The sequence below is a fragment of the Corvus kubaryi genome, unplaced genomic scaffold, assembly GCF_017639235.1.
Source record: "Corvus kubaryi isolate FWS band 111438036 unplaced genomic scaffold, C.kubaryi_AGA036_p1.0 37232, whole genome shotgun sequence".
Lineage (NCBI taxonomy): Eukaryota > Metazoa > Chordata > Aves > Passeriformes > Corvidae > Corvus > Corvus kubaryi.
In genome coordinates this window covers 2,636,199-2,659,900 of record NW_024581066.1, presented here as the reverse complement: position 1 = coordinate 2,659,900, position 23,702 = coordinate 2,636,199, and the positions used below count along the sequence as shown (strand labels likewise).

Here is a 23,702-nt window from a genome sequence, read left to right as displayed (position 1 = left end):
ATTTGGATCAGGGGGCAAAGTCCCTGATCAGAGGTCTGCCACAATCACACCTGGGCTGTGCAACCCAGGGAAAGTCCATGGTGTACAAGATGAGCAAGGTTGGGTTGAGGGCAGGGGCTCAGCGTGGGGACCAGGGCACAAGCAGCCCTTCCCCCCTGCCCTGGGCACCTCAGGGAAAAGCAAAGAGGTCTTTGCTGTGGCCCCACTGCTCTCATATCCAAGCCGCTGTCCATCACAGCCCACAGAGCACACGGGCTTGACTTCGGGAGACTTCCATCCAAATCGCTTCTCCAGCTGTGGATGGGGACCGCCAGAAAGGCTGGGAAAATACCTTCTGCTGCCTGCAGCAAACACCTCAGCTGTGAATTGTAAAGTCAGCCTGGTTCCACTCCAGGCTGCTTAAACACCAGCCCAGACCCCTTGAGTGCCTTCCCCGTCATATCTGCAGGATCACAGCTGCTAAGGAAGTTACAGCCCTCCCAGCCCCCTCTCTGGGAAGCCACTACTCTGTCCCAGTTTGACCCGTGTCCCTGGGGCCTTGCCTAATCTCGTTTGCACAGGTGGGGGACCCTTGTAATCCACAGATCTGCATCCATGCCAGGTAAAGCACAATCAACCCTTAGGCTATTGCTGTTTCCTGGGAAAAGACAGGATTAGCAGGGCCAAGTAATGGGAAATCCAAATGGCCCATTTCAGAAACTGTCAGCTACAGGAAAGGTTCTGGAGGGGAAGACAATATTTTGATGGCTGTGGAGTCTTTTTAAAGTTTATCAACCATAAAACACAGACAAGAAAGACAGTGTGTAGCACAACCCATACCATTTTGGCTGGTCCACTTTTCCCACAGTCCTGCTCATCCTCGGAAGACCCCACGTGATGGGTGCCAAACCCACTGCAGATTTTTGTGGGGCACACTGGGGTACAGATCATTTGGCAAAGCCTTCAAGCCTTCTGTGATATGCAGAGGAAAGCTTCAGACTGATACACGCAAGTCTCCAGCACCCCAGTGGAGAGAGGAGGATGCCACTTGAGTTCTCAAAAACGTCACTCAGTTCACCTCCCCACCCACAAGACCTTCCAGCAATTATGCTGTCTGTAGGATACCACAGGAATCAGGATCCTGGGCAGTCCACCCCGAGGCCCTCCCCAGCCTTTTGCAAAGAGCAGAACTTACCTCCAAACACCTCCTGACATGTGGGACTCTCCCCATTGGGATGTCTCATGGTTCCCCTGCAAACAAACAGTCACAGCTGGAGACTCCTAGGCACCTTCTGCAATGAAGAAGGCTGTCAGGCCGTGAGGGTGTGTGTCCTAGCTCTGCAGCTGCCAGCCAGCTCCCACTGGAGGGGCTGTCCAGCTCTGTATTCACCACCTCTGTGCTCTACAGGATGTACACTGTGGTCGAGAGCTGCTGGTGCCTATTGAGGAAGGTCCAGTCCATCTGCCTGCAGGATGGGTGACCCCCTCACCACATGCAGAGCTCGGAAGCAGCCCCAGCATAACTGGGTGCAAGGCCATGAGACAGTGGCTTGGTTTTCCTTGGGAATTAACATGGTGCCCATAGGAGCTAGCAGTCCCCCAGCAAAGCACAGGGACTTCCAACAAGGACCCCAGTTCATCTTCCAGGAAGGTGTAGGGCAGCGACATCTTCTGCTTGCTGGTGGCTGAAGGCACAGTGGGGATGATGCCACACCATGCTGCCCGTGGGGAAAGCACCCACTTCTACTGGGCATCTCTCCCTGTGTTGGTTTATTAATTTATTTTTCATTTTCCCTCCCTCCCCTTCTTCCTCCTCCTTCTTTCCCCCTAATCCATGAACAAGACTCTCAGAGCTAGAAGAGAGGAGAAAACCAGCACAGCTGCAGATGGGATCAGCGGCGTGCTGGCAGGCAGGCACGCACAGCTGGGAGAGGGGAGCACGCTCTCACACACACAAAGCAGCACCAAATGGAGCACGTGGAAGAAGGCCAGCAGAGGCTGGTGACTCACATCCCCGGCCTCCATCAGTTTCTTCAGCAACACCAGTAGATGACCGAGGCTGGCAGGAGATACCACAATGCTGGAGCCGTGCTCAGCACCCACAAGCCACCCAAGCAAAGGATGGGCAAACTCTCCTGACCTCAGGGGCTGCTCATCACATCTTGGTGGCAGCCAGATGCAAAGCACCACATTATCTTCTGTGGATCCTAGTCTAAATATTTATTTCCTTGTCCAGGCCCTGACACGTCCCTCCTTTCTTTTTCATTTGTCAAAAGCATCCATATCACCAGTGGCAAGAAATACTTAAATGGGAGAGAGATGCCACAGACTCAGCAGATGAGCAGAAAGGAAAGTGTAGTTTGCTCCTCGTTGAGCACCCAGGAGACATGGAGAGCCCTTCCCATGGCAGAGGTGGAGAGTAAGGAGGTCGTTGTGAAAATTGTGGCTGCACCATGAGTTCCTGCTCTCCACCTGTTGGGCTATTCTCTCCCCTCCCCAAACACCCCAGTGGCACAGCAGGGCCTGGGATGACTGCCAGATTCTCCTTGCTCAGAGGCTATTCAGTCCTCCAGAGAGGAAAAAGAATGCTCACGGGAAACGGTCAGCAGAGCAAAACCAGCACCTCTGAGGACACAGAGCACGTTTGCAAAGGGCAGTACTGCTCCCCAGCCATGCCTGCACCCACCACAGCACCACCACAGCAGGGTCAGCTTCTTGCCTTCCTTGCCTTCTGTGACAGCAGTGGCCTGTGCCAGGGCACAGCAGCGGTGCAGGACGGAGAGAAGGGAAAAGGGCCCTGAGCTGAGGCAGCATCTGTACCCACCTCTCAGTGCACAGTGTTTCAGCAGCTGGTGCTAAACAAGGATTTCAGGCTTCTCCCATCCTCTGTGACACTTCCACTGCTGCAGTGCAGCCCTATGCCAGTTGCTATGGCCCAGCTGTACATCCCGGTGCTGGGCTCCTTGCAGGACGACTTCTTCCCAGTCCTTGGCAGCATCGCTTCTGTTGGGATGCTGACTCCCTGGCTTGACAGAACACAGAAACACCACAGACCACCAGAAGAGAAGTTGGTAAAGCACCATTTCACCGAGCTGCAGAAAAATGGGAGAGGATATTATACAGCCCTGAGCAGTGGTACAGCCTCGTCCAGCCCTGCCTGCCCCTGGAGCCCCCATCTTCAGCCATTTGCTCTTGCACATCTGCACTTCCCAGCACACACTGATCTGTGATGCCTGGCTCTCCTCTTCCTTCCCCTCCTCACCCTGCTGTAAGGATCACACAGCCTCCTGCTGATGCAGGATGTGTTGCAGGATACACCACCATTCAGAGCCGCCATGAGGTGTAAGTTTGAGGTAGCTGGAAAGCACTGGTATAAGCTGACCAACTCTGCTATGCCTAAGAAATAATACTATGTCCACTCCAGGTGCCATCTCCAAACCAAGGCATACGACTCACAGGTTAGAGATGGGGCACTGTCATTCTGGCTTGGAGGAAAAAGAAAGTGAAGGCAAAAGAAGATCAAAGTGTAATTTCCCTCAGCCTGACCAAACATTATCTCCATTCCAGCAGCTCTATGAAAGCAATGACACAAGGGACAGGCATTGCAGGTAAGCCTGCTCCTGCCCAGCACTGTGGACTTGCAGTCACTCCTCCCATGCCAAGCGCTGTTATTCAGCTGGTTTTAACTAGACCATGCTAAAATGTTTGGGTTGAACTTCATCTTGCTGGGTAGCTGCCTAATGCTGAACTATCTAAGCAAATACAGTTATAAAATATATAATTTCAGCCAAAATGATTCATCTACTTCCAAGAACATTGTAAGGGGAAATGCTTTGGTTTCTCTTGCTTTTGTTACAGAGAAATCTGATGACCTTTTCTTTGAAGAGCTCTTCAAGCTGCATGTTTTTGGCATGCAGACTTGAAGTTTGGCAAAAGGAGAAGCAGGGAAGGCCTTTGGTTTAGTCCAGATGCACCCTTGCTGCCGCCAAATTTAGCCAAGTCTTTGAAATACTCCGTTTCACATGTGCTTCCTTAAGGCAGTCTTATAGAGCTTACCAGCCGAATTCCCTGAAACCTTTCCCTTTCAGGATGCGCTCCAGCCAGGGGTTGAGCAGGATTTCCACATAAGCAAAGCTGTGGATTGCTGCAATCCAAATCACAAGTCCAGTCCATCCCTGAGACTAGGCAGCTCCTGCCACCTCACACGCCCCATCCTGGCTCAGGCAGAATGAGCAATGCATGCACAGGCAGGTGGGGAAAGGGGCTGACTGGACCAAGAGACAAACAAAGGAACTGCTGGGAGGAGGGAGGATTTGGGATGGGAATTTGACTGAAGGGAAAGTGGACTGAATCTAGGAGGGAAGAGGAACGTGAACCTCCATGAGGACTCAGCATGAAGAAATGCAGCCAGCTGAGAGCACAGCACAATGATGCAGAGGATCCAGCAAGGTTACAGCCCTGGAGAAAGCTGGGGTATCCCAAAAACCAGAAGAAACAAGGAGAGGGGCAGGAGGAGGGGGCAGCCAGCTGCTGAGTATTACAGCAATAAATGAGGCAAGCACTCGGTTAAACCAAGAGGTCTTGGAGGGCACTGCAGGCAGAGCTGACAGCCAGAAGGTGCACAGGGAGCACAAGGGCTGACTTTGGGGGTGTCAGGACAAGACCACATCTGCAAAAACGGTTTCTTTAACACGAGGTATGGAGGGGTAGCGGCATGTCATGGAAATACACTGTGAGTGCTCATCCTGGTAGGGGGTGAATCAGTCCTGCACCATGATGTCCTGCTAGTGGAAACCAACAGAGGCCTTTAAGTGTGAGCTGAGAATCTACCAGGGGTGTGCAGGCTTCCCTCTCAGAAGACAGAGGAGGGAATTCATCAGAAAGTAACAGCCTGTAAATCAGGACACTGCTCCCAAACAGGGAGGGACACATCCTGGATGCTGTGGTGCAAATGAAACTCTCCAATGTGTCTGAGGCTCAGAATAGCACCATTTGTCTATTTATTTTCATTGTGATGGCTCTGGTTTTGCTTGGAAGCAGCTGCACTGAAGTCTTCGCAGCTCTGAGGACTCCAATCTCAGCTGTAGCCCAAAGGAGGGCAGAAAGTTTGGAGACATCCAGGAAAGCATTTGAAGCTTGCGAGCCTTGCTTTGCACTAGCATTAGGAGCCCCCTTCACAGTCACACTTCATTAGCTCTAGGAACCAGTGCAAGCAGACATTAGCCTTTCATGGGACCACTGTTCTCCATGGATGAGCAGTCAACACTACCAGTCTCTGCTTCTGCTTTGTTTTTCCCTTAAGGAGGAAAATTTTCCTACCACTTTCTTAAAAATAAAAGAACACAAAAGCAACATATATTAAAAAAAGAAAAAAAGCAGCGCTTACCCTCATAAAGCAGCAAAGCCTTTTCATTTTTCCCCCAGAATCCCACAGGAAGCCCAGAACAAATCCAGTCACTTTTTCTTAGGAAGCACATCTCTTCCTGGTCTCATACCTAGGTAAGAGCAGAAAGTCTGTATTCAGGCTGTGTAAGCAGCATGGGGGTGGCTGGTCCATCTTCCAGCCAAGGTGCCAGCCAGTGACTCATCCGCCATGGAAATCAGGGTGCATGAAGCAGAAGAATGGAGAAAGCAGTGGTCCATGCTATTCCAAGTGTGTCACTTTGCCAGGAGATGTCTTCCTGTGCTGATGGGGTCACAGGTCCTGGCAGGCCCAATGGGCAGAGCTGGACCTCAAGCTGTGGGGAAAACTGAGGTGGAGAGTTAGTTATTTGTGCATGCGAGGGCCATGGAAAGGGAGCATCTGTGGGAAGCTCTCTCCTGAAAGGCTTTCTATAGGAGTGGCTGGAGAGTATCTCTTGGAGCTTTCCCTTTGTATTAGGATATCCTGAGTCAGAAGGGACCCACAAGGATCATCGAATCCAAACTATAATGAAGTATTGAGTACTGAATTTTTTATTCTGCTCTAACAGCAGGTTCTGTATTCTACAGGGAGCTTTTACTTTTTAACACAAACCTGAACTCCTGAAAGCCAGGCAGTCTGGCAAATGCCCTCCCTCCCCCAGGCCTTCACCGTGAAGAACCAGGGCTGCTTCCTGGTCCCCATGTCCTGCCCTGCCAGACATTTCCCTGCCATGGAAGCTCCCATTCAGTACCATGGTCATGCCACCACATTTTGTTAGCAGGGCATTGTGGCACACAGTGGGATCAGTGGTCTAACCAGGGTGCTGAGCCTGCAAAAGGACAAGATGGTCATGAGCTACCTGGACTGTAGCTCCCAGGAGACAGAGCAGCATCAATACCAGGTCTGTGTTTTAACCTCTCTCTCTCTCTCTAGAGGAAGGCCGGGCAGGAATTCAAACTGGGATAGTCCTCAGGAACTGCACAACCCAAATGGCTTCCACAGGAGCATTTGGCATCAGAAGAAGGACCAGATGAGATTTGGCTGCTGAAGTCCTTCTGCCCTCAACTTCTCCTCCACAGGCTGGCTCCTGCCAGCTGTTTCTCCGTCTTTTCACCACAGCACTTTCAGTTTTGGCCAAGCCGAAAGATGAGCCTTTCCAGCCTCAAAGCTGGGAACCTGCCGAGGGGAGCTAGACTTTAGCAGAGATCATTTGCCTCACAAATTGATCCGAGAGCTCCTCCAAGGGGCAATTGCACTGCTAACCCACCATGTCCCTCCCCCTGCATATGCGCAGGTGTCTGCAGAGCTGTCAGACCTGTGATGCTCAGCAACCTCAGGCGTCTGCTCCACTTTCTCTGGGAGAGACAGCCAGGACACTTCGCTGAGCTTGAGCAGCTCCCACGCAGCGGGCCAGCGCTCAGTGCCAGGGGATGTGTGTGCGGAGCCAGCCGGAGGTAGAATTCGAGCCTGCTTTCTCTGAGACAGCCAGGGCCAAGTCCAGAGGAAAAAGCGAAGAAAGACTTTGCTGTCAGAGTCAGGGTTTACAACCAGCCGTAAATGGCCTCGGTCCCTGAAGTTCCCATGGTGACAGCCCTGGTGAGAACAGAGCTGTCTCCTCTGTCCAGTCCCCACCAGCCCTTCCCAGGTCAGGGCGTGTAGCTGCCTAGCACAGCCTGGGTGAGCTCACCCAGTGCTGGTACCCCCTGATGGGGAATGAAGTGCAGCCCCAGCTCCAGGGGAGCAGCAGCCAGGGCACCTTGCATAGCATCCCTCTAGGCACGAGCTGCGAATGCAGCAGCTTTGGGGCTTGATGCTTCTCCTCCAGCTGAGTACAGGATTTGGTATTCACTTCCCTCCCCTCAGGCTCCAAAAGGCAAGAGATTGGAGACAGTAATGGATGCACCAGTTCTCCACTGGACACGTGCACAGAGCACCTTCCACCAAGGTCAAAAGCAAGCTTTGTGGAGAAAGGGCTGTTTGGAACACATGGTCTTTGCTATAAGCTTCTCCTCATTCGCTAGCTAGTTTTCTTTGCTGGTGTCTGGCCAACACGATATTCTCTTGCTTGTTATATCAGCTTGCTTACTTAATGCATTCAGAATGGGGAAAGGCCCACTGCAGAGGCATCAGTGTGCAGCACAGATCTAGGTTTGCTCCCAGATCTAGGTTTGCTTTGACCTACTGGGAGACCATGGGTAAATCACTTGGTTCTTCTGTATCAAAGACTCCTGTGCGTTCAAAGAAGACATAGCTTTTCACCTGATCTTGCTGTGCCTTCCATGCTGTTAGAGAAAAATCTTGTGGAGATAGATGGATGGACCACATCCCATCATGGGAGCTACTCTAGATTCCCAGCGAGTGTGACTTGTCCCACCAGACTAACCCCAGTGTGGACACTGCTGCCTGAGCCTATTACCCCTGGCTCCCCATAGAGCTGATGGGAAGGAAAAGCATTTTTAGGACTGGATCAAGCTATCCTGTTTGATTCATCTACTTGAGCATGAAAAAACTGATGCCCTATAAATGCTACAGGCTGCTCATGAAGTCCAGGACATCTTGGTGACATTAGATGTCTCCACTGCAGAGCCTAAGACGTGGTCAGACAAGTCATGCTGGCCATGGCAGCCGCAGTTAGGATGCACAGATGGTGTGACTCCGGTGAGTGGAAGAGCTGACTTTTCCCAGTCATCTCTCAGTGTGTAATTCCTCTTAAGGCAGAAGGCCTTGCCTTGGCTGGTTATGGCATCACTGTGCTGCGAACATGAGTCACCGCTGTAACAGGCTGAATTATGACTCCTTGCTTGCTGAGTTTAAAACAGAGGAAGGCAGCTTAGGCAAATGGAAGGGCCTAAGCATGTGAAAAATGTTCCCTTTTCAAAACTGCCATTAGCCAATTGAAAATCTCTGTATTTGGGTTGCAAGTCTATGCCAAGTCTCTGTCTGAGGCTCAGTTCAAACACTCAGGCTATATAATCCCTTCCAGTCTGGGCTCATAATGGAAATGCCAACAGACCGTTAAGCACAGCGGTATTGCCAGGTTTTGCTATAATTAAACACACACAGGAAAAGGTATAAATAACCAGGTTAAATTAAGGCAGGGGGCTGTGATTGAAGGGATCTCCGGGAAAGCCTGCAACCTGGCTGTGTCTGACTGGTTCAGGGGTGGTCGACTGGGGACTTGGGATTTGTGCCTGGCTCAGGTAAGCCCTCTCTAGCAGCAGATGCTGTGTATTAAAGTGAAGTCAGCTGGCAACAATCACCTGCAGAGCACGATGTTCCAGCTCCCAGGTCTGTGCTCCTGCCCTTGAGAAGATGCTAAACCTTGCCTTACAGAAAGCCAGGTGAGGGGAAAAATAGGAGCCTTGCTGTCTTCTGAGTCACACTCGACCTTGCTGGGTTTATCTGCCCTGTTGGAGGCCCGTGTTTGTTGTTTGCCACCTTGTCCTCATTTCCACAACAACCAGATGAAGTGGCCTGAGGAAATGATGATGCAGAGGCCATAGATAGAAAAAGTTAAATATATAGTAAAGAAAGAGTGGCAGAGGAGGCAGAGACTTCCTTCTGGGATGTTGGTTCTTGCAGACCATTCGGCCCACAGCCTGCGGGTCCCCCCAAGGGAAGCACCTCTCTGAAGCACACAGGCATCGCAAAGCGGCCAGCAGAGACACGGCGGGTTCTGCTCTCTCCTCTGTGCAGATTGTTCCCACTTTCACATCCCAGCTGGCTGGCAATAAACCCTCCTGCATGTAGATGCTGGGGAAAGGGGGAACACCCCCAAAGAGGACACTGGCTTAGGTGTGCCAGCAGACAAGTAAAGCTAGAAAAAAGGTGGATTCACAAGAGAAACATTCCCATGCCAGCCTTCTTTCTTCTGATGATGTGTGTAAGTAACACCGCGGGAATGCTGCAGGACTCTCAGGGAAGGCAGCATAGTCTGCAGGATGCACCAATGCCTCTGCACAGTCCCATCCTTGCTCAGGGCAGCAGTGCCAGGTCCTGAGCTTATCAGCAAAATTAGCTGCACGCACACATCCCTCATGGTTTTCCTCTTGTGACCCTAAGCTCAGTTTGAATGAGTTTTCTGGGCCAACTCTTCTAAATTTGTATCAGTATCCAGGGAGCTTTAGTAAATAGCACAGCAAATATTTGGTTTTGATATTTGTCTTTCAAAAAGACAATGAGGCAGCAGCCACACACAAGGACGCGGCCACGCGTGCGACCTCAGACAATCACAGAGCTCACCCCGCATCCGAAAACCAAGGCTCGCTTTTCTGTCTAAAGAAATAACTTCACTGGGATTAATGTGAAAAAGACCCCCTCCGCTGAAACCAGATCCATGCATGTTCTAGCACATACTCATTATTGTGTATGCTCGTATATTTTTCTGACCAGAGTCATCATGCATCAAATCTTGCACTTTCCAAAAAAAGAAAAAGCTCATTTCCAGCCTGCAAGACCAAATCTGACCTCAGCTTGTGCTTCCCCAGCTGAGCTAATAACATTCCCAACCCCCAAAATATGGAGGCAGCTCAGAATGGAAATGTTAAAGAGCCGTAATTCCAGAGGATGTGAATGGCTAATTCTGTACATTCAAATGAAACAGAGGGGAAATATACTGAATGGAGCCCATGTATAAGATCATATGAAATGTAAAAAGACTTGTTGTTCAGCACACACACTGCCTCTTCAATCTAGTTCTGTTTAAATGCCCATTCTTTTCGTTTGGCATCTCCTTGTCCCTCGATGGCTGAATCAAAAGAGGAACGAAATAATGACACAAAGATTTTTAAAAACTCAGCTCCAGCTGCAGCAGGAGAAGCCTGAAGCGAAACGTGAGAGCGTACGGCTCTTTGTTAAGGCTTCCTTGGCTATAGAATATGCTATATGAAACGCCTGGCGGATCCCGTTTGGTCCTATGGAGGGAGAGCTCTTAAGGTGGCTCTCTTGGGTTTGTGGAGGATTGCGGGAAGGCTTCCCCGCATTTGCAGGCAGCAAGCGTCCCACCTGCAGAGACCCCAGGACCCAGATGGTTCCCCCTCCAAACACCCTGGGGGCCCAGGGCACTCTCTCCCCAGACAGTGGGTGGTCCAGCCTTCTTTTGTCTTTTTCGTCATTGTAGCTGCCACTTTACATTGGGAAACCAAACTCAGCACTTCTTGTTGGGAGATGGTTCCAATTTATACAGATTGCTAAGACATAAATACGTTTTATTCCATGCCTCTAAGGTATTTTTGCATGCCCAGCTGGCAGAGCCACACATACAGCTGCTAGGAGGTCTTGGTGCCAGCAGAGTAGTCCACAGTCCCCAGCCACAGCCTTTCCTAAACTCTGCATTTGGAAGCTGGTGGAACAGTTGATGTCCTGATGACTGCAGGGACCCCAGTGGCAGCAGCATCCCAGCAGAGCTGGGACAGAGCTGGGACAAGGCTGCTTGTCACATCCGTATCTCCAGCACCCATAAGAAAGTTCGGTAGGTCCTTGCAGCAGATGCCCCACCATGGCCTCCTTGCAAATGCTGCAAATACCTTTTGGAAGAGGGCATCACCCAGAGCATCCGCTTCTGGAAAGGAAGACCACCATTGCCTCCTTTCTCTGGCTAAGGAAAACCAGGGAGAGAAGGTATAGTGCGAAGGAGGAGGCTCCCGAGGGTGGGGCCAGCTCTCCCCACTGCCACTCAGTCCCTTGGCCAGTGCCATGAAGAGCAACACCAAAAGACATCCAGTGAGTGCTGTGGTGACTGGCTCCGCACAGCTGAAAAACTTGGAGCCATATTGCTTAATCTAAACAAATGTTCAGTGAATGTCAACACTAATTCATTTTCCGTGGGCTGAATACTTTTCTTCTCCGAGGCTCTTCCAGCAGCTGTGGCTGATTTCTGCTTATGCCCAGCATGTCTCCCCCAGGACCCCCCACCTTCACAGACACCGTGGTGGCTCTCAGCATGTCCCCTCACTGACACCAGCCCTTGGCACATGCTGGGAGTGGGCTCTTTCCAGGGGTTCTCTGTGGGAAAACCCAGTGATGCTGGCATGCCCTGAGCTAGCATCAGCACTGAAAGCCCAGTATGCAACCTGTGCACCTGGACAGGTATGAAAATTATTCATCAGCATTGAAGGATTCTCTGTATTGTGTGTTACTTGGGAAGTGGAGTCCTTGTATGTTGTGCCACCCCACCTCACAGCCGCTGGACACCCACTACAGGGGTAGTACAGACAGAGTACAGGTAGGACAGGCAGCAGGATGCTTCCCTGCTGCAAGGAGCACAGGTCTGCCCTGCTCAGTTCTTTGCCTGGCACGAGGATCCTTGCAAAGCACCAGGGAGAAATTTCCAAAGGCATTCAGTCACCTCAGTGCCCTTGGCTATCTTCGTTGAATCCCAGAGAGGAGGGGTGCCATGACCACCGGTCCCTGCTGCCAGGACCATGCCCCAGCCTCATGTGCTGCTGGCACATCAGGAGACATGTCACCTGCCTGTCCCAGGGGCTGGGAAGGAGGAGCACGTTCCTCCACAGCCACTGAAGCCATCTCATGACGTTTGCACACATGGTTGCCAGAAGGCTGTCATAGCTTGGGGGAGGACAGCCAGAATGGCCATGTGATCCCCTTGCTGCTATTCCTGGTGCCCAGTGAGGCAGGAGGACTGTCACACGGAGTGAGAATCACCCGGCTGTAGCGTACAAGCCAGGTAAGTCCAGCTGTGGTGACTGCAAATTCCTAATTAGTTCATTGCATCAGACGGCCAAACACTCAGAGTCATTACCCAAGGATGGCCTACGTGCCCGGCAGGGCGTACTCCCCTGATCCCTGCTTCCCAAAACAGGACTGGGAGAGCCAGACTAGCTCACCCTGGAAAAGGGACACGCTGTGTGGTGTGCCCGGCAGGCCAACAAGCTCCAGGTCCCGCAAACCACATGGGGAAAACCCAGCAAGACAAAGTGCCAGACACGCAGCAAATGGCCTGAGTGTGGCTGTCCTACACGGTGAGGTCTCATTCTGCACCACGCATGGATGTGGAGTGGGTCTCTCTAAGCCACAGACACAGGGACCTGGGCACAGGATAGTGGGTTGCACACCATCTCCCCCATCCTGCTCTCCTCCACCTGAGGCTGCAGGCAGGCATTACCCACTCCTTTCCCACCGCTTCCTGCAGACAGAGATCTGGACACGCTTTTGGATGCCCCTCAGCAAAGTGATATCAGGGCAAGCTCCCTGTGTACTGGCTGGCAGGTTTGCAGAGGGATCCTCTCCCCGTGAGCTCGGCCGGAGCCCTGCCACTCACCCACTCCCAGCAGCACCAGAGAGCAGTGGCACTGCTGCCTCAGAGGTAGCACGGGCAGGCTTGGCAGGGATTTATGTATCTTGGAGTTGCTTTCCCCGTGGTGGTAGCTGGAACTGATTCTGAATACTTAGCTGGTTTAATATGAAAACACAAATCCCTGGATTGACAGCTTGTCCAAGCAAGGCACCGTTTGAGTTCCTGGCAGCCAAGCAGTGAGAACTAATGCTGGTCACAGGGTGGAGGTGAGAAACAGCCGAGCAGCTGGGCTCTGCTCCATGCTTCATCTGGAGTTTAGATGCTCTTCTTTCCTTGAGCTAGGCTAACATGGGGTGGCAAGGTGTACCCTTGTCCTCCCTGGACTTGAGCCCCATCAAAGCCTGTGATGCCAGCGGATTGGAGGTGCTGCAAAGTGCAAAACTAGGCAGGGACTTCCTGCCCACCACACTGTGGAAGCATCTATGTCACTGCAGGCTCTCCTGTCCTCCTCCTGCATCCCCTCCTGGTCCCAGGGGCACCTCACTCCACTGGATGGAGAGTTCTCCTCTTGCCTGCCCTCTGGATGAAGGGTCCTGCAGGATCCAGGATGCCACTGAAGCAAGGACTCCTTTAGAGTAACCACCTCCCAGCACACAGCAATCCTACCTAACTGGTTCAGGCAAGGGGTGATGAAAAACGCTGTGTCCTGCTGAAACCACTGTGAGATTTAGGGCAGGCAGGTGGGATCATCCAGGCTAGAGCAGGACCAGTGGGCCTGAACTGGTGCCCAAATAGTACCAAAGGCACCACCAGGTCTGCACGACAACATTCCTGGGGCACAGCTGGCCATGCTGAAGGGGTCAGTGCTGCAGCACCATCCTTGCCCATCCCCTAAGTAATGTGGGTGCTGCTGAAAAATGGGGCCCAGCCACCGCAAGCACTGTGCGGGCACTTTCTGCGGGGTCCCTGGCCCACACTGCAGGACAGCTCTGCTCCTGCACAGTGGCATGGGGGTGGCACAGGGGTAGGTACCCGCAGCAGGAGCTGGGTCAATGTGCTATTTGGAAAAGGCATGTTAGACCTTCTCTCCTGGAGAAGCACCTCTGTCAGGGTCTCATCCAGAGCTCCCCCTGAGCAGCTCTGCATTTCCAATGCTCCCCAGAAGGAGACCTCACCAATGCAGGCAGGCAAAGCTGCCTCTGAAGGAAATTTTATTCCCCATGTGACAGAATGGGCAGAGTGGATAGGAAAGCAGCGATTGCTCCAGCTTACTATCTCCTGGGAACAGCAAGGGCTGTTTCATGGTGCACTACAGGCATGATCCACACCTGCTCCGGGGGGAGAGGGAAGCTGTGGGGCTGTGCACAGTCACTTCTTCCACTCAGTCACTCTTCCCACAGCTGTGCCAGTAAAGCTATTGTCCTGGTCCCTACAGTGGGAAATCCCAGATCCAGCTGGAAAAGACCAACACATATCCCAGGTGATCCTCAGAGGCCCCAGCAACAAACAGCAAAAAAAGCTCTTTTCCTCTCCTTATATCAAAGCACCAAGCAGACCTCACTTCCTGCCTCTGCCAGCAACTATCAGGGAGTTACTCAGCTCCTTCCCCTGGCTTTCCCCACCAAAGGGCACCTCTGATGCAAGTGGTGGGTCATTGGAGAGCAGGATGTGGGGCTGTGAACATGCCCCAGGGCACAAAGAAGCTGCAGAAGAAGAGGATGCCCCGGCACTGCCCTGCGAGGCCGGCCATGGAAACGGGCAGCAGGGAGAAGGGAGTGTGTTGACAGCGCGCTACGGCTGTGCACCCCAAAGCCCGGCCTGCTCCCAGCACCCCCAACCTGGGACTGCCAACAGGCCACCGAGGGGCTTGTGGAGAGCAACACTGGGCCACCTGGGGCGCAAAGTCACGGTGGCAACCCGGCGTAAAACCTGTGGGGTCCCGCTCGCCCCACAGTGGCCTCGGCTCGGGGGCGGCGGGGCGCGAGGAGCCGGGCGGGGGGCGGCGGTGCCGGGCCCATCTTCTCCAGGACACCTTGGCGGCGGTGCCGGGCCCATCTCCTCGACGACACCTTGGTGGCGGTGCCGGGCCCATCTCCTTGAGGACACCTTGGCGGCGGTGCCGGGCCCATCTCCTTGAGGACACCTTAACGGCGGTGCCCGTGGGCGCCTCCCGCCGCCCGCCCCGCTCGGCTCCCGCCGCTCCTCGCGGGGAAGCAGCTGACTCGGGGCGGCTGCCAGCGCTGCTGGCTGCTGGATCCGGCCGCGGCAACGTGCAGCCCGACATGTAAACCGGGCAGGCCTATGCTAATGGCGGGGGGAGGGTGCCTGGCGCAGGGGTGAGGGGGACGGAGGTGGAGGCCGGAGCACAGCCAGAAAATTCCCCCCCCCCCCATCCGCCCCCCCGCTTCTCCATCACCACCTCCCCGCATCCATCTGCCTCCCCTCCTCCTCCTCCATTCATAAAATCCGGGCGGCACTGCCACCTACCGTAGCGTGCGACAGCCAGCCCGCCGCTCGGCTCGGCCCGCGGGCAGCCCCCAGCCCAGCCCCCCTGCCCCGGCACCCAGCCGCACCCCCGACCCCTGCCCGCGGGTCCCGGCCAGCGCCAGCCCTCATCCCAGCAGCGCCCCCAAAGCCCCCACGGGGCAGAACGGCAATCCTGTCCTTTCCCTTAAAGCCGAGGTGGGGTCTCTCCGTCCAGCCCCTCACCTCAGCCTCAGGTGTGCCCCAGCTGTATTTGGGGCGGTCTCCTCGCGCCTCGGGGTGTGCACAGCCACGAGCTGAGCGGTCAGCTCCACCACCACCCTGCCTGCTGGAAATCAGAAGATAGAGACAGCAGTCTCCTACCTATGCTGTCTGTTTTCCCACCCTTAGGGAAACCCCCAGCTCGTGTTTTCAAGCACCTCCTTAAAACCACAAAGCTCTCTCTCGGCACGGGGCAGATAGAGGACATAACAGCCTGAGACAAGTCACGGGCCTTAGGTTTCAAAACAAGAGATGAAAGTAGCACATACCTACCAGGAGAAGGGTGAGTTAGCCATCAGCCATAGTCCCTGCTCAGGAAGAAACCTTCCCAGGGCCAAGCAACCCCCTCCAGGAAGAGACACTGAGGGGCAGCCCCTTTTCCTCCGCAATTCCTTTCCAATTCCCCACTGGGGAGGGCCGAGACTCCCACCGCCCTCTCCTTGTAGTGTTCCATTCTCCCTCCTCAGCACACAATGGGGCAATCCCTGGTTGGGTCTTACTCCACATCCCTTGCCAGCACCCACAGGAATAAATTCCTGTGCCTTCCCACATCAGGGGACTCTCCCCAGTCCTGCATTACTTCCTTTTCCTTCCTTCCTCTCCTCTCCTCTAACAAAGGATAGTTATCCCCAGTCAGCAAAGATGGCAACCCCACACCCCAGTGGGAAGTGAGCAGCCCTGCAGGGCAGCAGGGGCTGGACCTCCAGGCTCATGGGTGCATGAGCAGGAGCAGCAGGCTCTCTGGCCAAGTGTCCCCCCTGGCAGCATTTCAACTCACACCAGCCTCCCTCTTTGTTCACCAGAGTTGCCCCCGCCAGGACTAAAGCCCTAATGGAGTGGGAAAAAGGGAAGGGGGTGAATTTGGACAGGCCCGACAGAACCTGCAGGCGGGTCAGCGTGAGCAATGCCTGTGCAGGTGGAAGACCTTGCGCTTGAAGCTGAATGGGGAACACTGAGCATCTCTACAGGGAAGAGAGAGAGGGAGGGAGGGAAGTAGGAGGGAGGGAGGGGAAAAAAAATCTTGTGAGTGCAGAGTTTGCAAAATGAGCTGGTGGTAAATAGCTGGAGGATAGACAGCGTCTGTACGTGAGGCACAGCACGGAGAACTGCACCTGAGCAAGGCTGGGCCACTGCTCGCTCCAGCATCACACGTCACTCACTGATGCATCCTCCCCAGCCTGCTCTCTCTCTGCACCAGCTCCCCCGCCTCCGCCACAGAAATGCAGTGGGAAAAATGGGTTCCCCCCACACTCAGTGCAGCCACAAAGCAGAGAGCTGGGAGAAGCACAACTGAACTTGATTCAAGGTCCAGCAGGTGCCTGCCAAGTGAGATTCAACACCACGAACCTCCTGATCCCCTTTTCCTGCTGGGAACCCACAGCCCCTTGAGCTCAGTGTCTCCCCACGCCCCTGCTCAGCTGCTTTCTGCCCTGAGCAATGGCAGCCGTGTCTGCCAACACTCCCTGCTCGCTAGAGCTGCTATCCAAGGCCCTTTGTTCCCCTCGTCGGGAAGCCCTGCTTTGCATTCCGCAGCCAGGGGTTGAGGCCCAACACAACTCATCTCACCTGGGATGCTCCAGACGGGAGACCACCAGCTTTCCCCTCCCTGCTCTGAAAGACCGGGCAAAACTCGCACAGCACCTGGAAAACGTGTCTCCCTCCCTACGTGGGAAAAGGAAGAGAAGCCATCCTTTCCCTGGAGAGAGGCGCGCCCAGGGGTGTCGGTGATAGCAAACCCTGCCGCTCATTTGCAGCTTCCCCCGGCGTGCTCCCCAGGCCCGCCGGGATCGCCGGTCCCACGGGCGGCAGCCCCGCAGCCCGGTTCCGTGGGAAGGCAGCCCGGCATCCGCCTGACACCCTGTGGCCGCCTCCTGCCTTGCAGGGACGCGGAGCGGCGTGGAGCGGGACGGGGGTGGGATAGGGATGGGGATGCGGACGGGGATCGGGATCCAGCCCGTGGGGAGGCTGCGTGGGAGGGGGCACACAGGGTGTCTTAGCAGAGCAAAGCTGACAGGAGCAGGGAGAAACCACAGACCGGGCACATGCCTGACTCCTGCCACCCGCCATGCAGGGATGAAATGCTACATACTTTAATAAAGCAGCACACGCATGTCCCAGCAGTTTCCATAAGTGCCCATGGATTCAGCCCAGCATGTCCAGGAGGAAAAGAATTTCAATTTACTGCGAGCTGATGCCACAGGCTCATATGAGTGCACAAGACGTCTTGCTCTATGGCAGCACATGACAGCAGGGGCTGCTATAATAATGCCCCAACAGATGGGAGGCTCCTAAGAACATCCATGTGGGTTTCAAGCCCCTCAGAGAGTCCTCCCCACTGCACAGCAAGGCCTTTTCCCTGTTCCTCTCTGGCTTTACTCACCTCCTGCCAGAAGGCTGAATTTCTACTTCCCAAAGCACAAGGGCTGGAGTCTCTGCAGGGGCTGGGGTAAAACATCGTTATTTGCACACCCCCAACCCCACAGGGTGCCCACTTGCTGCATCCACGTGTGAGGCGTGAGGGTCACAGTGACCACGTGTGGCATACGTCCCACCCGGGTCGGGATGGGGGACACACTTGTGCAAGAGTTGAAACACCTCGGCAATTCCCATTGCTGAGAGCCAAGCCTGCAGCATGTCTGAGGCACCACTGCAGGACCCCAGCCCGGGAAACTCCAGCAGCAGTGTGGGTGGAGCTAGCACTCACCCTTCTTAGGGAAGTAGGAGGAATGGCTCTATGTGGTGCCCCAAGGGAGTTACTGATCCTTAGCACCCCCCTCGTTTCTCATCCCTGGAAAAGCTGCCAGTACACTGGGGGCAGGGGGAGGCGAAGGTGTTTTTCTTAAGAGCGAAGCCACCTTGGAGCAGGCAGCCCGTGGTCCAGATGATCTCCTAGGTAACCCAAATGAAGCCCTGCAACCTTGATAGAAAAGCTTATCTCCATTTAGGAGGGAATCCTTTGTATACTCTTACTGACCTGCCTCTCTTCCCTGTTTTTACAAACCCCAGTGGATGTCCCACTCTTACTCCTCTCAGGGCCTTCAAGAGAGTCCTCCAAACCCCACCAAGCGTGGCACATGGCTGCCAGCTTGATTCTCCTGCAGGAGCATCAGCCGTGCCCAGGGAGCTGGTGATCCCTGCTCACAGCATTCATTCCCGGCCTCCCCTGGGCATCCACGGTTCCACATGCCTCTGCAAGGAGAAAGGCCGTGTCTCTTTCCCAGGCCTTCTTGGGGCAGAGCTCCCCCTTGATGAGAGCCCATTGTCAGCGGGGCAGTGAGGCCATCAGCTGCCTTCTCTGCTCTGACTTTCTCTGGCTGCAGTTTGGAGAGATTTTGACCTGATACTCTGCCCCCACACATCCCTCTGGCTGGAGCCCAGCGGGAATAACCAGAGACATTCAGATGATGCATCGCAGGAGAACCATTTTAATTAAAAGTGATGCTTTGGTCAGCGGGGTACAGACTTCTTTGGGGATATGGGGGGGAGAAGTGAGCTGGGTGAGTGATGTGGGGGGGGAAGATGTGCTCGTCAGGGTTAGCTCTGAACTCAGCAGCTTTGCCAGGAAAGTGGGAAGTGGCAGGGCAAGGTGCCCTGAGGTACTCGCTTCTCCAAGGCCTTACCGTGGGCTGGTGCTCTTGGCAGTGCTTAACAGTGTCCTGAAAGCCTGGTGCAAACTGCAGTACTCCCTCCCCCAAACTCAAAGCTTTTGCTGCTCCCAAATACCAATCCCTTTCCCAGCAGAGAAGGAGGATGTCTGTGCACTGCTTACAGATGTTTAGAGGTACAGGGGCCTCATGCTGAGTCTCGAGCTCTGCCAGAAAAGAAAGCTGAAAGCTCAGCAGGGCCCTGCACCACGTGGATTAGTGCAGCGTAGTGGGGAGCCACAGCCACCTCCTGTAAGTGGGAATCACCACAAGGCCTGATGTCCCTGCCGTGTTCTAAGCTCTGGTGGCAGAGGGGATCCATCACTGCCAGGAATGTGCTGAGACCGGAAACTACTTGTGAGGGGGAGTAGGGTTTGAGGAAGAATTAGGCAAGGGGATTCTTCCTCACGTAGAAGTGAGGAATCCCCTGGGACTGGGCAGCTTGAAAGAGGGCCAAGCCCTGGCGTCCATCCTAAAAAACCTCTCCTAGGCTGGTTTTCTAGCTAGAGCCTAGTCCACCCTGGGCAGTTGTGATCTTCCTGCCTTCACGGAGGACGCTCTGGAAAAAGCTCCCAGACACCAAACCACATTATTCTAAATCACCAGGAATGTGTTTCCATTCAAATACCCACTAGGCCTGTTTTCTGCTCCTGGGAGAGCCATGGAAAACCACATCCAGGCCCTGCATGCCACACCTGCCCACAGACATACCCCTGGAGGAGTCAGACATGGAGCAGCCTGGCACAGAGGCAGATGCCATGATGGCAAGAAGCACCACACTCCTGTCCCAGCAAGGATGTGTCCCACCACCTTCCCACCTTGGCTAGCAGCAGTCTGGCCATGTCAAACCACAAGTACCTCTCAGGTAAAGTGGGAGCATTCCTAGCCTGCACTGCCAGTTGCTGTGAAGAGCCATATTTGCCGATCAGCAATAGCAAGACAGAGGGAGCATGGCAGGAGGATGGGTGGCACAGGATGGAGGTGGGGAAATTATGCCACTGGACCTTGGCAATGCCTGGCAAGACAGCGAGGAAAGGGTGGAGAGCGACTACGTGATGCTTTGCAGGGAGAGCTGATCTTATTAATAAAAGCTGCTTCTTCCCAAGGCCTTGATAATCTCTCCTGATGCAGATTATTTACAGCTGTGGAATTTAATACTCCAATGAACAAAGCTCTCTGAAGCACAGAGGGAGCAAGCAGACTGTTAACCCTTCTGCATGGCACCAGGGGCTTTCGGCTCAGGTTTGATGCCTCAATGCAGCTGAGTCACAGGCAGCCACAGCCCCACCAGGTCTCAGCATCTATGAGACCAGCACCCAAGCCAGGCTGAGACTTGGTAGAAAGTCAACCTAAAGCCCATTCAAACACCTGGATTCTCTTAATTAAAAAGGTAGGCCAGTGAGTAGTGCTCAGAGGCAGAACTTGGGCAGGGCTGGGGGGCTGTGTTGCCAGTGAGGTGCTGCTGCATTACTCCACCAGGTAAATACTTGACCTTACAGATACTGGGTCAATAAACTCAGCCTCCAAGCTGAGGAGATTGTCAGCCCTAGCTAAGTCATCCAGCCCTCACATTCAGTGCCAGGTGTGTGAAACTGAGTCAGCTAAGACCTGGGAGCCTTGCTGTGGGTCTGCAACACTGGTGGGAACACAACTGCAGCACAGCACTCCTGCTGCCTTCCCTAGGACCAGAGATCCCCTGGCTAAAGTGTATGCTTTAGTATATGCTCTGCAATGGAACCCCTTCTTCAGACTGTCTTGAAATCTGGTGCATCTCAAGAGGAGGGCATAGGAACCATCAGACTTGGCTTATTGCCTGAATGGTCCCTTAAATACAGGTGATTTGGAGGGGGAAAGAATGAGGTGGGCTTGAGGCACAGCCTGGCAAAATCAAAGGTGAGAGGGATGTACAGGAAGGAGTGCTTAATCATATGGGCTTGTCCCACCAGTGCCTGGGCCTGGTTGAGTGTATTCATTGCTGAATGGAATGGCCACAAGACAGCAGCTAGGGTAAGGGGTGGGCTGAGGGATGGAGAAAGAAAGGCAAACACCTGCCTCACTTGCATGCTAAAATCCACTCACCACCCCATAACAAAGTGGCAGATTTTGGAGCCATAAATGCAGCCTGGGTTTGATCTGCACCTCTCTTAGCATGCCTGTACTTCAGACATTCCCCAAGGACCACACAAATTGTTGGTCTAGTTCTGCATAGCATCGTTTAAAGGGTCACAGTAGCATCCCTACCATAAACTAGGTAACTATAATCCCTAGACACGGTTAACAGCCCCCATCCACCCCACCTAGTCCATGTGGGAAAAAGCAGAATTCATGTGGGATCTGTTGTCCCCTCAGTCAGTAAAAGCCTGGCTGCTGAAGTTTCCTGAAGCAGGAAACACAGAGCTTGTGCACCACCTCAGGAGTCTCTTGGGGTGGTAGTCCCTTTATATCTCAGCAGCACCCAGTCTTTGCACAGAACCAGAGCAGCCTAGAATACCTGCCCTAAAACCTCAGCATATGCTTCCCAGCTTATGCAGCCCCTTTGCTCTGAACTTGAACCCCTCTTCCTCTCTCTGCCCTGTGAAGCCATCTGCCAAGGATTTCTCAGGGCTCTTCCCCATCCTTCAACCACCCACAAAGGAGTAGCTGGAGGTTGTAGAAGGGAGTTTAGCTCAGCCTCAGGTGACCTAAAATTTGCATGGGACAGCCCATTAAGTCTGCATTTCCCCGTTCTTAAAAGTCTTAAGGTTTGTTCAACTTCCCGCAGACACACAAGGTACCACCTGCCAGCCACCACTCTGCATTGGCAGTCTTTTGCCCTGGAGTTTTCCTGCAAGCAATGCAGGCTGACAAAGTGGAGACACCAGCAGTGAAGGGAGCACAGGGACTAGGGGAAGGGTGGATCCCTCCCCAGAAAGCCTGATGGGTGTTTGGAGATCCTCCCTTGCAGGCAGGAGGACAGCCTGGCTTCCTTCTCCCCCAGGTTCCACTTCCTGAGCTGTCAAGCCTTCATGAGGGAACTGTCTCTGCAGGGCTGGATTTGATGCCCTGGAGGTCCCCATGTCCTCAGCCCACCCCACTGCAGGTGAGGCCTCCCGGGAACCTATTCCTCCTCCACAAGGCAGAGCCAAGGCAAAGTGTCGGACTTGTGAAGCCAGTTAAACCAGCTATTTATAGATGTTAACATTATGAAACACAGATTGGAGGCTTCCTGGAGCTGTCTAGAGCCTCTGGAAGAATGTCCAAGAGCCAAGCATCAGGCTCAGGAAACAAGGGCAAAGATAACATCTACCATCCTACCACCTCCTCTCCTCACTTTATCTACTTCTACAAGCAAAGAGTTTTCTGCCTCCAGTGAACTGGAGCCTTTCCTACCCTTCTCCAGACACCCACAGGGAATCTCGAGCCTTGTTTTGAAGAGAAAAGTAAACATGATTAAGAACAAACCTCAGGTGGCTGGGCAGCACACAACCATTGTCTTTGCTCTGGTCAAGCACAAATACAAAACCCCAAAAGCTCATCCTGCAGAAGTAATAGGCCCTCCTGCACTGGAGATGGGTACCACCTTCCCAAGCCTGCTGTGCATCCCAGGCAGATGCTTGGGGTGAAGTGTGAAAAGTCAGGACAAAACAGCACCTGAGGGCCCTAGGCAGAGCTCCCTTAGGGATGGCCTGAAGTGCAAGAGTGAAAAACACATTCTGGTCTGTTCAGCTTTTGCCATCCCTGGTGAACCTAGAGTGGTCTGCTGTTGTCAGTGCCTCCAGGGAGCTGCTAGTGGGCCATCAGAGTGGACTGGGCACCACTCACCCCACTGTACCTCTCTCTGCCCCATCCCAACATGTGGCGCCTGTTTGAGTGAGCAGGACCAGGCTTGGCAGGACCAGGACATCAGGGAACACCTGAGCTCTTCCCATCCCCTGAATGCACTGAGTGAAACACACTCCCCAGAAGTACATGCCACCCCTAATGCTTGACTGCTGCTCTCCCAATCCACAAAACACTATTCATTTTGGAGCCAAGAAGGGAGCACCATGACTTCCAATCAGAGCATCATGTTGCCCCAGAAATGTGAGGAAGATTTACTTCATCCAGGGTCAGCACCCAGTCTTACAAGCTAGAGCAACAAATGCTTTAATCCCAAGAGATGTATCTACTGTGGGAAACCACATTGGGGTGCCATAGTCACAACTGGGGTCCATCAGAGGAAGACATTTTTATCCCCATCCTGACCTTGGCCCCAGGGAATACTCACCAGTGCCCCTCACGCTCCATACCCACAGCTATGAAGAGCAGCTCATTTGAGCTAGAGAGCGAGCAGGATCTGGGGTACAGCCTTGTGCCAAAAGACCTTGGATGTTCTTCACAGGCTCTGCCTTAGGCCATGTTGTACCTTGGGGCTTGCGTGTTTATTTTTAAAGAACTGCATTACATTCACAGAGTTTGCAGCCTTCAGACATTTGCAAAGCAAGCTTATATTTCCAAGGCCCAAGGGACAGCCTGTCTTTGGTGTCTGTGCCACAATAATTGGGCACATCACTTCCCAGTCTTCTGGGGAGGGTGTGTGTAATATTCACACTGAGCACATTCACTGTAGCCAGCATGGAGGTGAGCATCCAGGTTCATTTTGAGCTCTGTTAAGCAGTGAAGCCCTGGAGCAATGAATTTCATGAGGCAACCTGTG

The 23,702-nt window shown here is 53.6% G+C and overlaps 1 long non-coding RNA gene across 4 annotated transcripts in view; it reads right to left on the bottom strand.

Moving 5' to 3' along the window:
* The window catches only part of LOC121662132, a 44,573-nt gene extending 27,374 nt beyond the window's left edge, over positions 1-17,199 (bottom strand). For 2 of the 4 annotated variants that reach the window (XR_006015197.1, XR_006015200.1), the window contains exons 1-4: positions 15,653-16,151; positions 5,366-5,474; positions 2,804-3,071; positions 1,175-1,230 (exon numbers count right to left, since the gene is read on the bottom strand). This is a non-coding gene — a long non-coding RNA (uncharacterized LOC121662132). Of the gene's footprint in view, positions 1-1,174; positions 1,231-2,803; positions 3,072-5,365; positions 5,475-15,652; positions 16,152-16,949 lie in introns of those variants that run through there. The other 2 variants (XR_006015199.1, XR_006015198.1) reach the window with 2 other exon arrangements.
* Positions 17,200-23,702: the final 6,503 nt, after the last annotated feature.